Consider the following 13,700-nt stretch of genomic DNA (forward strand, 5'->3'; position numbering starts at 1 on the left):
CCTATGGAAGTTAAATGGCTTGTATAAAATCAAATAGCTAGTAAATGTTTAAGGCTAGATTTGAATTTAGATCTTCCTGACTCCAGACCTTCTGCCGAACTGCACTACCTAGGTGCCTCTAAATACAAGGTAATTGAGAATGGAAAAGACCACTAGTGATTATAGGGATCAAGAAAGGCTTCATGTGGAAAGCTCTAATACCTGAGCTGGGAAGGGAAAGAGGCTGAAGTTTCCAAGAGTATACTGGTGAGGAGAGAATACACCATAACAAACAACAACAGCAATCATAAAAAAAAAATGATAGTTTGAGGGGATAGCCAAAGCTGAGCAAAGGAGTTGTATGTGTGTGTGTTTTAAGTTATTAAAGGATGGAAGATACATGAGCACATTTTGGCAATAAAAAGGGATCTAAAAGATAAGAAAAAATGAAAATAGAGTGGGGGCAATGATCAAAGTAATAATCTCCTTGAGGAGATGAGAAGATATCGAAAAGAGGCATCATGGTGTAGTAGAAAGCATGGAGATTGGCATCAAGGGACTGAATTTGAATCTTGACTTTCCTAGTAACTGTCGAAGCTGAGGTGCATCATGTAACCTCTCTGTGCCTCAGTTTCCTCATTTCTTATTAATTTTATCAAGAAGACAATGTTAAAGAGTTATGATGATCTATGGAATGATTAAATCTAAATGAAAGAGTTGAATTTGATGATCTTCAAGTTTACTTCCACCCCAAAATCTATCATACTATAACAGCTAAGGTTCTATCCAGCTCTAAATCCACAATCTTTTCAGAGACCAAGATCACAAAGTTGACTTGATGAAAAGAGCCTCATCTCTTCAGACACTGGGGCAAAACTCTTGGGGTATAAAGTCAAATCTTTGACTCATGTACTCAAAAACAAGAAAAGATAGCAAAACAGAAGGGGAAATATCCTAAATAGATCAAAGCCTGGCTGCTTTCAGTGACCATTCATTCAGAAGTGAGTGGTCAGCTCCCTGAGTCATGATGACTCCTCATTTTATGTTGAATCATTTAACAACATGTGTCTAAGTAGTTTATTTGAGGTCAACCACACCTATGGAGCTCTTTGACATAGCTTAAAATAGCTGCCCTTCAAGTGGCTTAAAAACAAATCCCCATATTCATTAAAAAATGAAAGAAAATTTAATCCCTTGATAACCTTCAGATTTCCTGGCAAGACAAGAGAGAAGAGATAGTTACTATGCTCCTTTTCTGCCTCCCATCTTATTAAGCCATTTGGATCCTCATTTCAATGGTGTGACAGATATTATTCTAGGTACCAGAGATGCAAAGACAAAGAAAATAAGTGACCACATGTAGCCTATGTCCTATTAGTGGACAAAGAATATATGTGACTCATTCCATGACAGATATCACCCAGTATATCTGGTTTTGCCTTCAGCGTTCTTACTGAGAACATTGATTCAACTTGAGGGTACCAGTACTACAGAGCTCACCTATAAAATGATAAAACATGGAGCCTTCTTGGATTATTTCATAGCTCCATAGTTGAGTAGAGAGAGCAACAGATGTGGAGTCAGGAAGACCTCAGTTTGAATCCCACGTCAGACACCAACTGCATGATCTTGAGAAAGTTACTTCACTTCTGTCTGCCTCAGTTTCCTTTTCTGTAAAATGAAGATAATAATAACACCTATCTCCCAGGGTTGTTGTAAGAATCAGATAAGATATATGTAAAGTATTTTTCAATAAATGTTTGATATTAATTATATCATTATTGTATGGTTGCCTCTCTCACACCCATCTAAGAGCACAATATTGAAGAGTTAAGATGATATATGAAATGATTAAATCTAGTGGCAGCAAGAGAGTTTTCTCTTCATATTTGCCTGACTGCAAACATCTGTAGTTTTATCCCTCCTCTAAACATCTGGATGATGATTTTTTAGACAACATTGGCCAGATGAAGGCATTGTGTGTTTAAAAAAGTTGACCATGTGAGTCATTTCTTGCATACAGGAAATGCCCATTTGAAAATTTGATACTTCCTGGAGAAGGAGTAAGGGAAAGCAGAGAAAAAGGATGTGTCCTAAAGAAGTTCAAATTCTTCTGATTTTGGCTAGCCTACAGTCTTAATAGTTTACCTGGATGGTGAGGGCAGCTAGGTAGGTGGCACAGAGAATAGAGTGCCATTCTTGGAGTCAAGAAGACTCATCTTCCTGAGTTTAAATCTGGCCTCCAACACTTATTAGCTCTGTGTCCATGAGCAAGTCATTTAAGCTTGTTTGCCTCAGTTTCCTCATCTGTAAAATGAGCTAAGGAACAAAATGGCAAACCACTCCGGTATCTTTGCCAAGAAAACCCCAAATGGGGTCACAGAGTCATATCCAACTGAAAAATGACTGAACAACAAGCCAGTCTTTGTACTTTCTTACTTGTCTAGGTATGTTTTGTTTTTCTCATTTTCTATTGTTCTGAAGCTCAAAAGATAGGAAAATCACAAAAATATAAATAACTTAGAGGATATTTAGTGTGACCCCTTCAGTCAGAGGATAATAAATCTAGTAATGACAGGGACCATAACTATCATATATTTCAGCCTTTCATTTTACAAATAAGGAAATGAGGAGATAAAGTGATTTGACTTTTGAAAACCAGATCATACTGGTTTTCAAATCATATGATCATGGATATGGATCTGGAAAGGACCTTAGAGTGACTTGACTTTTCCAAGGTCACATTGGTTTTCAAATCATATGATCATGGATATGGAAGTGGAAAGGACTTTAGAAGTCAGAGAGTCCAGCTCCCTAGTCTTACAGATGAGGAAACAGAGGCACAGAAGGGTTCACACCCAGGATCACTCATCTAGTAAGATTCCAAAGCAGAATTTTGATTCAGGTATCCTGCCTCTAAGCCCATTTTTATAACCACTATCCTACCTAGCTGGGCCAAGATTTAAACTTGGATCTTATGACTCCAAATTCCCCACTCTCCATTACAGAACTAGAAAGTACGTCTCTTAACTTTCAGTCCACAGATCTTTCAGTTATACTTTATAAGAACTGCTCCATACTTCCTAAAAAAAAACTATATCTGGAAAGAGTTTAAATGACATTTAAATTCCTCTGATAGGTAGTTGACAACCATAGTGAAGAAGGAATGCCATAAATGTCACTAGAATGGAAACCACATCTAGCATATAGAGTTTTTGCATGAATTAATTACTCATTGCAGAACAAGAACTAATGAAGTATAACTTATGAAAAAAGCATTTTCTAGTCAATTATGCTCTAAAAATAACATAGCTTTTGAATATTTCAATAGTATCTATATATAATATTAGTATCAAATATTAATATTTTATATAAAATATAAGCAATAATTTAAAACAACTTAGATTTAAATTATATATGATACATATATGTGTGTGTGTAATGTCTTTTGATTACACTCCCAAGTTCTATAAATTATATTGCATAAGCACTATTATGTTCTTACTTATGGATTAGGTGCTACTTATTATTACTTTAAGAATAGCTTACATTGGGGCGGCTAGGTGGCCTAGTGAGTAAAAGTGCTGGCCCCAGAGTCAGGAGGACCCGAGTTCGGTTCCGGCCTCAGACACTTAACACCCACACAAAAAAACTAGCCATGTAACCTTGAGCAAGTTACTTAACCCCAATTGCCCTCCAAAGGGCAAAAAAAAATAGCTTACATCTATAAAGAGGTTTCAGGAGGGGGAATGGATTAGTTGACCTTTAAGATCATCAGTAGATTTATTTAAATTCAGCTAATCTAGCATTTTAAAATAATATGTATGTCAAACCAAAAAGTTTCCATTTCTCTCCCCTTTCTCCCATACTCACTAGATCATATTTCCTATGAACAGGTATAATAGGATTCATTTTGGGAGAATGCATGAACAAGCATTGATTAAACACCTATTATATGCTAGAAAGTTTGTGGGCTATTCGAGATGCAAATGCAAAGTAAGATAATTCTTCTCTTCAAGAAGATTGCATTTTAATAGAGGAAGATAGAGCTTATGTGGAGATGATTTGGGGAAGAAAGCTGGAATGCTCTTAAGCTGCCATGACAGACAATAGACTGCATTTAGACTTATACAGTCGGGCAAATGAGTAAAGGCCAGGAGTTGGGTTTACTTCTTTATAACTATTATGGTACAGTCGAAATAATAATGAAAATAACAACAACAACAACAACAATAATGGTAGTAATAATAATGTTTATGTGGAACTTTAAGATTTGCAAATTATTGTATATGTTTATTTGGGCTTCACAACAGGCAACTAAGATGCTGAATTGGGAATCAGAGGAAATAGGTTCAAATCCCCCAAACTTGAATCACCATTACTTTACAAATGAGAAATGAGTTTAAAAATTCACTTTTTAAGATCTCATTTAATATTTTATTTTTCCAAATTTTACAAGTAAAAACAATTTTAACACTTTTTTGTAAAAAATTGAGTTCTAAATTCTCTCCCTCTCTTTCCTCACCTCCCACCCATTGAAAAGGCAAGCAATTTTATATAATTTATACATGTGTTGTCATGCAAAACACATTTCCATGTAAGTCATTCTGCAAAAGAAAACACAGACAAAAAAAACAAAATAAAGTAAAGAAAAGGTATCTTTGATATGAACTCAGGCTCTACCAGTTCTTTCTATGGAGATGAGCAATACCTTTCACCATTAAGTCCTACAGAATTTTCTTGGATCATTGTATTGCTGATAATAGCTAAGTTATTCATAGAAGATCATCATATAATGTTGCTGTTGCTGTATGCAATGGTCCCCTGGTTCTGCTCATTTCACTTTTCTTCAATTCATGTAAGCCTTTCCATGAGAGTATCCTACTCATCATTCCTTATAGCGCAATAGCAAAATCACAATCATATATAACAACTTGTTCAGACATTTCCTAGTTGATGGACATCCCCTCAATTTGCAATTGTTTGCCATCACTAAAAGAGCTGCTATGAATATTTTTATACACATAGGTCTCTTCTTTTTTTTAAAATCTCTTTGGGATATAGACCTAATAGTGGTATTTCTTGGTCAAAGGATATGTGTGGCTTTACAGCCCTTTGGACATAGTTCCAAATTGTTTTCCAGAATGGTTACCTTCACCAATAATACATTAGTGTTTTAATTTTCCCACAACCCCTCCAACATTTGTCATTTTCCTCTTCTATCACATTAGCCAATCTAACAGGTATGGGGTAGTAGCTCAGAGTTGTTTTAATTTGCATTCTCTCATCAATACTGGTTTAGAGCACAAAAATTCACTTTAATACATTATTCATCACCATTTATTAAGCATTCACCTTGTCAACCACAGTGAGGAAGGTTACAGGGAAAGGAAAAGGTATGGCCCTTGCTTGGAAATTGACAAATCTCATTTTTTCCTCACAGCAACCCTAGAAGTTGGGTAGGATAGGCATTATCACTCCCACTTAGCATATGGAATATTGAATCCCAAAGAAGCACAGTGGCTGTGTTGCTTACTTTTGGCCCAATGTTATTTTCTACAATTAATTTAATTCTATGTCTAGCAGGAAAAGAAGATTTTTTCTCAATTACTATATGTGAGAAAATAAACAGGGGAAAAACATATGTATAACTAGTTACAGAGGCACTTAAGCATAAAGATATTGATAAAATGATTAGTGGAAAAGCATCATGGGCTTTAGTCAAGGAAGGTTCCTTGGGGACAGTGAATGTTGAGCAGTTTGGGGAAAGAGAGGTATAGCTCAGTGGCAAGTGATATATTCCAGAATGTGAGGGTAACAAGTTTTTGGAAAGCTATTTCTTCTGACAAGATAAAAATTTCTCAATGCTTAGCTACTAGGGTCCCATGAGCCTGTGAGACTATGACCAGTGAAATGTCCCTCTCCCATTCTTGTGGGAGAAAATAGAACAGAAATCTTCTGAGGGCCATCTCAGTGGTCTCAGGGACCCATGTGGTTGGACAGGCATTGAGAAATTTCAGTCCTATAGCAGACACCAATCTTGAATAACTCACAATAAGAAAAAAAAATGGTATGAATGTCCCAGGCTTAAAAGCAATAACTTGGAGGTTGTGTGGAAGAAGTAATCAAAATAGTAACTCACATTTTTCTATACCTGTAAGGGTGAAGTACTTTCCCCAGATAACCCTATGAAGTTTGTATCATCCCCATTTTACAAATTAGGAAACTCAGGCTTAGAGAAGGAATGACTCATCCATAGTTAGAGTGCTAGTAAGTGCCAAATATGAGACTCAAATCCTGGGGTTCTAATCCTAAAATCAATGCTTGTTCAACTAAAGCCCTGATTGCCTGACTATAATGAAAGGTGAAAGCTTCAGAGCTCTGGTCAATGCAATGAGAAATTATGATTACAGAGGACTAAAGAAAAAGGACTCTCTACCTCCTGACAGAGGAGAAATGGGCTCAAAATATAGAACAAGACATAGATTTTTATATGACCAATGAAAAATTGATTTGCTTGACTATGTGTATTTGTTATGAGCATTTTGCTTTTCTTTTTACGTCGCTCAATGCTTAGAGGAGAGGGTAGTAGGAAGAAGAGAAAACAAATGCTTGCATGTGCATGTGTGCATGTCTTTGTGTGTGTGTGTTTAAGTAAAAAGAAAAGTATTCAACTGATACGAGTGATCCATGACCCAGAGATGAGACTCAAAATGATATCTTCCTGTTAGAACCAGGATTTGGTTCAACTGATATATAGGATAAAATATTTCCTTCAAATCTATTCAGACCTTCTCTTATGACTGAAAAGAAAATCACTTCACTTCCTTCCCTCAATATCTTCCCCCAGTGGTGTATTTCCTAGGTCCAGTTGGGGAAAGACTAGAATTGTTGATTTAAAAGACTTTATTGCAGTAGTTCTGATATGATAAAAAAAAGAACTTTAATTCCCCATTCCCAAAGCTTAACTTTTATAAAAATCCTCCATCTATGGGGAGGCTAATTGGTACAGTGAATAGAGCACCAGCCCTGGAGTCAGGAGGACCTGAGTTCAAATCCAGGCTCAGACACTTAACACAAAAACTAGCCCTGTGACCCTGGGCAAGTCACTTAATCCCAATTGCCCTCCAAAAAGCAAAAAAAATTCTCCATTTAGGCTCTTTACCTTAGAGCTCCATTTAAGATTAAATTTAAAGAATCAAGTTTTAGAGTTATTCTCAAGTGGTTAATCATAGATTTTAGAGATGGAAAAAATCTTCAAGGTCATCAAGTACAACTGCTTTATTTTGGGGTTGAAGAAATTGAAACCCAGATAGTTGAAATGACTAATCCAGATCACAAAGGTGACAAGCATCATAGGCAGAATTTGAACCTAGTTCTTCTGACTCCCAATTCAGCATCCTTGCTGCCTACCTAACAGGACTGTTGTGAAGCCCAAATAAGACAGCATATGTACAATAATTTGCAAACCTTAAAGTTCCACATGTATAATATTGTTACTACTATTATTGCTGTTGTTATTATTTTTATTATTATTTCTACTGTACCATAACAGTTATAAAGAAATAAACCAAACACCTGGCCTTTACTCACTTGCCCCACTCTATAAGTCTAAATGCAGTCTATTGTCTGTCACTGCAGGCCGGTTTTTGTTGTGCTCCCACAAAAGTAAAATATTCAAGAAGGTACTTCAGAGTTTCTGACTGTACCAGAGTCTAGACATATCTAGAAAGGAGCAGCATACCAATGACAAAGAGAAACTACTGGACTGCATGGAGGCTTATGAAAGTGGATACTGCATTTAACCACCACAGGCCAGTAAGCATTAAGCATAATTTAATGTAAGCTCCATTGTGCCCACATTAAAAATTCAGGGGAAAATAAACCCGCAATCAGTCATCGTAGTTACTCTGTAGATTCTCAGCTCTAAAGCAATTCTTCACAAAGTTTCAGTTTTAATGGGGCTGTAGAGACTTAACAATTCTTGGTAATCTATGGTACTTTTACCTGGATCTTATGAAACTCTAGTTGAGAGTCATTTGTTTTGGTCAAATGCCATTTGGGCACTGCCTTTTGGATAAAGATCTGCAGAGTCAGTTTTGATTCCCATTCCACCTTTAAAATCACCCCCCTCCCCCAGCAGACAATACATCTACCTAGAAATTCAGAAATGGCTTCTTTCCAGGTAGAAGATCTATGTTTCAGTCCAACTCTCCTAATTTTTCATGGAGGTAGGAGAATGGTGTCTGAAAAGCCATTTGGAACATGTATAGACCCAGTCCCAGTAGAACAGATGAGGTCAAGGAAAAAAGAAATGCCAGAAAGCAAAGAGCTAGAGTGCAGAAAAACAAGAACTAGGCAGCTGTGACCGCTTCCATTTAAAACAATAGGGTGATGCTCAGTCCAACTCCATAGGGAGATGTTGGTGTTGTCTGGAACTAGAAATGAGGCTCAGGATGGTTTGGAAATGCCTATTTCATTGCTTTCTGGATGAAAACAGAATGGGGCAAAATTATTTCTCTAAAGAGAAAAGGTTTTTTTTTTCTTGTTGCTGAGCCTATTTCTTGAGCCTTCTCATCCTTCATTGTATAGTATCCTACAAAGCACATTAATGAAGAAGGAAGGACAGTGAGGAAGGAGGGAGAAAGAAGAAATTAAGATTAGGGTCTTTCTGACCCAGTAGAGACAGGACACCATGAATTTTCCAAGTGCTTGGCAGTGTCTAATTATCCTCTTTCCATAAGTTGCTGTAAACCTCAAACACATTTGGTTTAAACTTTGGGGTTAATTGAAGTTGGTTCTTATTTTCCACAAACAAGGGTGCAGACATTTTGATGTGGAAAGATCACAGAGTTAATGGAAGCAATCTGTTTCCCTTGTTCCAGACACGTGACTCTAAATGGAGGATGAGCTAGGCTTACCACAGTTTGTATTTGTTGGGTGTACTTGAAACCCTGAGTCAGATTACAAGTGTGCAAAGCTCATCTTCTTTTCATTTCTCTATTTAAATTCATGTATTTTTGGGAAAATATAACTTGTGTGTTACTGATTTGTTTACTCATGAAGCATTTCATAAGCCATTAGAATTCAAAAATTATTATCTGGGGGTGCCCCCCCCATTAAAATCAGGATGTCATATTTTACAAGGAGTAAAGAGATTTGAACTTCAGAAGGCTGAAATCTCAAAAAGCATAAATAAGTTATAAAGCATATTTTCCCATCTATCCTCCAATTAGAGATGAATGGAAGTCAAGGGGAGAATCAGCTAATTAGTTTCATGAATCTGTAAAGCAAAGTTCATTGTGAATACAGTTCAGAGCATATTAGATATTGCTATTTCTTCCACAAGGTGACTTTGAGGAACCTGGAAACTGTAGTAAGGAAAAGAAAATTACTACTCTAGTGAAATGAAATCAGTTACAGTGGTTACTGACTCCATATTACCTATACAACCACTGCCACCACCACCATTTATTTCCTTTCTAATTTAGTGTGCAGACATAGTCCTAGGTTGAGGTGTGATAGGACTGGGGGGTGGAGGGTGGGGTAGAGATCTAAAACCTGACCACAGTGGTTCTGAAAGAGTTAAATTTGGTATTTCTCTCTGCTAAGAACTTGTGGGTTTTATCAATTATATACTTTGTTTTCTGCTTCCACTACTTCTGTATATTTTTTCCACGATCTCCTAAAATATAGTATTTAGAATTTTTATTTAGTTGTGTTTCTGTAAGATTTGTGATTCTCAGATTGTCTCTGAGTATTTGATCTACAAATTTAATAGCCTTTATTGTTGAAACCTCATGTTTTCTATCTTGATATCTTTCAAATTATTCTCTTATTTTTTTTCTACCTTGATCTTTTTGACAGAGACTGCTATTCTTTTAATGGAATTTATTGTTCTGAAGAGATTGTCATTAAAATTTTCTCCTCACTTGTTTGTCTTTTATTTCTTCTTCAAGAATTCTAATTTCCATCTTAACTTGTACCATTTTTCTATTAAATAGCTTTTATTGGTTTTCTGAACCATTCAAGAGTTTATTTCATTGTTCAACAATCATCAAGTGGGCTTTATACTAGTTGCTATAATGCTTTCCCTTTCATTAGAGGTTTCAAGCAGATTTTTTCATTATTTTCTGTTTTTTACTTATACTGGCTCTTTTTCTTGGTTACATAATATATTAAAATATACTTCAGTAAATAGTACATATATATAGATATACATATATATAGTAGTATGTTTACTACAGATAGTATCTATGTAAAACCAAATACTAGACTGTAATGGACAAATACTAGAGACCTTTCTAATAAGATCAGGTACTGAGCAAGAATTTTTGTTGTCACCACTATTATCTAAGTAATTCTAAAAATGCAAGCTATTTCAATGAGATGAGGAGGGAAAAGAAATTAAGGTAATAAATAAGAAGGAAAGAAAATTATCACTTTTGGCAGGTGACAGAATTATCAAACACACAGCTCCCTGGGCTGCATTTACAGCTCTCAACACACCAAGTACAGCTTGAATCAGATTAAAATCGGGAAACATTTAACACAGTAAATAAAAATGCAATAGAACATAGGTAATGTTGTTATATAGTTTTCTAAGTCAATATGAGGCCCACAGAAATTCTTATGTATAATTTAGTGACTGTCATTTCTGTTCTAATTGATATCACTGACTTAGAGGACAGAAGAAAGTCAAATAAAAATTAATTTCAAAATTATTTATTCAAACAAGCCAAAAAACATTTATTGTTTTCTATGTGTTATGTACTCTAATCAGCAGTGATGATATAAAGAAAGATAATAATAATTTCTATACTCAAGATGCCCATATCCAAATGTTGGAAACATCATGGAAGAGCTAGGTATTGTGGTGGGTGAAATCTGAAATACTGAGGAAACAAAGATCTGAGTTTCTGAGCATTGTTAATTTATTAAGCAATGCATGCTAATTGCATAACAAATCAGGACTAGGTCTCTTCAGCTTGGTACTGGACCCCAAATAAAAGGAGAGATAAATGTTTATGCATTAAAAGCTAACAATAAGCAGGATACAATACAGAATGGATAATACTTATGGATAATAATCTGATTGCCATGAGATTTCTCATAGGAGGAAATATTAGGAGCTTTCTGAGTTGGGAGTGGGGAGAGAAGATAGGTATAACTCCCTGAAATCAGAAAAAAAAATGTGTTTCACTCTCCCTCCCACAAGTGCCGGTTTTCAATTAAAAAAAAAAACTGATTAACCAATACAGGGCCAATTTCCAGATAAGACATATGAGGTGCTTGAGTTATATAATTGTGAGAAAACTCCTTGCATCAATTTCAGATCTGACTGGGTTTCTGGTCAGTATAACCTAGGTCCTTAGATAAGGGTCTCTAAGCAACAGGTAGAGGTGGTTCAGTTTTCCAGCCACACAGGGCTAGGTTCAAACAATGGAAGGAAGTTTTCTCACAATTCCTGTGATTAAAGTTTTCTCACAAAGCAGAAATTGGACCAGACCTGTAATTGAATAGAAAGAGAGCTGGGTTAGATTCAGCATTGAGTTGCAAGATGGAATCAATGTGGTTCACTTAATTCCCACAATTATCTCAGTATGTAAATGACATATACACAGAGGATGAAAGGTAATCTCAGAGAGAGGAAGGAAATAGCAGTTGGGCCTCCTATAAAAGATGGGATTTGAACTGAGTCTTAAGAAAAGCCAGAGAAACCAAGAATCAAAGGCAACAGGAATATTCCAGGCATGGGGAATAGCCATTACAAAGTCCCAGAGAAGAGAAATGGGGTGTCATGTTTGAGGAGAAACAATGAGTAAAGGAGTTTATATGGATAGTTGGGTATATGGAGGGAGGTAAAGTAGAAAATTATAAAGGTAAAATGGATCCAAGTGATGAGACAGCCAGATGGTGCAGGAGAAAGATAATTGATGTGCCCTCACGAAAACCTGAGTTCAAATCCTGTCTCAGACACTGACTGAAAGTAACATCCCTTTTGTTTACCTTAGTTTCTTCCTCTATAAAAGGAGGATAAAAACATCAGTGGTTCTTTAGGGTTGTTGTGAGGGAGATAATGTGTAAAGTGCTTTGCAAACTTTAATGCACTTTAAAATGTTAGTTGTGCTGCTGATGATCATAAAGTAGTAGTTTAGATGGTGAACAGAGGACTTTACATTTGGTTCTGGAGTCACGGAGTCACCGGCATTTACTGAGTCGGTGGTGACATGGTTGATGAGTGGGGAAAGATGTGAGACAAGCAAATTAATTAGAAGGCCACTGTAATAGTCCATGCAAGAAGTAATAAGGACCTGCAGTAGGGTTGTGGCTGTGTAATAAAGAAGAATAAATAATAATGTGGAATTAAAGAAGACACCCCTCAGTTTGCACCTTTCCAGAGTCATCTCCCATCTTTTCCAGCAAATCATCACCATCACCGTCCCCACTCTCCTTCATATTCAATATCTCACAATCCAATAGCTTCTTCATTGTTGCTGACAAAAGTCTAAAATCTCCCCCATTATTGAAAAATCCTTACTTTATTCTGCCATACTCACTAGCTATTATCTGATCCTGCTTCTCTCCTTACCAGGTAAATTTCTTAAGATTGTCAATTACAGTTAGTGCTTCCACTTCTTTTTCCATCATTATTCTAAACCTTCTACAGTCTGGCTTCCACCTTTATCATTCAACTGAAAATTATCTCTCTAGAATTAACAGTGGCCTTTTATTTACCAGATCTAATGTTGCTTTTTTTTTTCTAAATTCTTGTCTTTCTTAACCTCTCTTCAGTATTTGAGTGTTAATCAAATTCTCCTCCTGTGTACCCCTTCCTCTCTTGGTTTTTAGTAACTATTCTCTCCTAGATTTTCTTCTATGTGTCTGCCTGCTTCTTCTCAAAAAGATTCTTTACTGGATCTTTATCAGAACATTCATCTTCAACACCTAGTAACCATGGGTGTTCCATGAGGCTCTGACCTGGACCTTTTCCTCTTGCCTCTTTATAGCATGCCATTTGTTATCTCATTAGCTCAATTATTATGTTAATGGTGATAATTTCCAGATCTCTGTGTGTATGCATATACATATGCTTATGCATATGCATGTACACATACATATACATACATATACATATGCACACACATATATATACATACGTACACATGTGCCTATACACATGCACATTCTATACATATTCACATATACAGTCCTAGTTTTCTCAACTATAAGTCTGTCTTTTGTATATCTCAAGTCAAGTATCCCATAGACACCTCAAATCCAACAGGTAAAAAGCAGAACTCATAATCTCTCTCTCAGAATCCCTGATTCTTCCCAACTTTCTCCTTCTGTACATCAGAGCCCTTTTCATTCTAAGCCAAATTAAATAGCACCTATTGAAGAAGTTGCATTTTGGGGTAGAGATTGTGGGAATTATTGTTTGGGTTGTTCTAATTCATTCACATGGAATCTAGCCATGATGGCACTTGAATTATATGGGTGTGTTGGAGGGAGCAGTGTAACAAAGTATAATCCTCTTGTGGTACAAAAGTATGTGCTGGAATTTGTACTGATGGTGCCCAATTAAGTACTTGGGGGAATGGAACTTTTAGCTGAGGTTTGAATTATCTATATGGGGCAATATCTTCAGTTGACCCAGGATTGGTCTCACCATTTCACTTCTCTCTCTCTCTCTCTCTCTCTCTCTCTCTCTCTCTCTC

At 36.2% G+C, this 13,700-nt stretch overlaps 1 protein-coding gene across 5 annotated transcripts in view; it reads left to right on the forward strand.

Moving 5' to 3' along the window:
- Nucleotides 1-13,700, forward strand: part of EMCN (endomucin) — a 179,638-nt gene that overhangs the window by 100,937 nt on the left and 65,001 nt on the right. The window lies entirely within an intron of this gene.

Source organism: Petaurus breviceps, unplaced genomic scaffold (assembly GCF_028583685.1).
Source record: "Petaurus breviceps papuanus isolate PSGF00001 unplaced genomic scaffold, PetGlider_PUasm1.0 126, whole genome shotgun sequence".
Taxonomy (NCBI): Eukaryota; Metazoa; Chordata; class Mammalia; order Diprotodontia; family Petauridae; genus Petaurus; species Petaurus breviceps.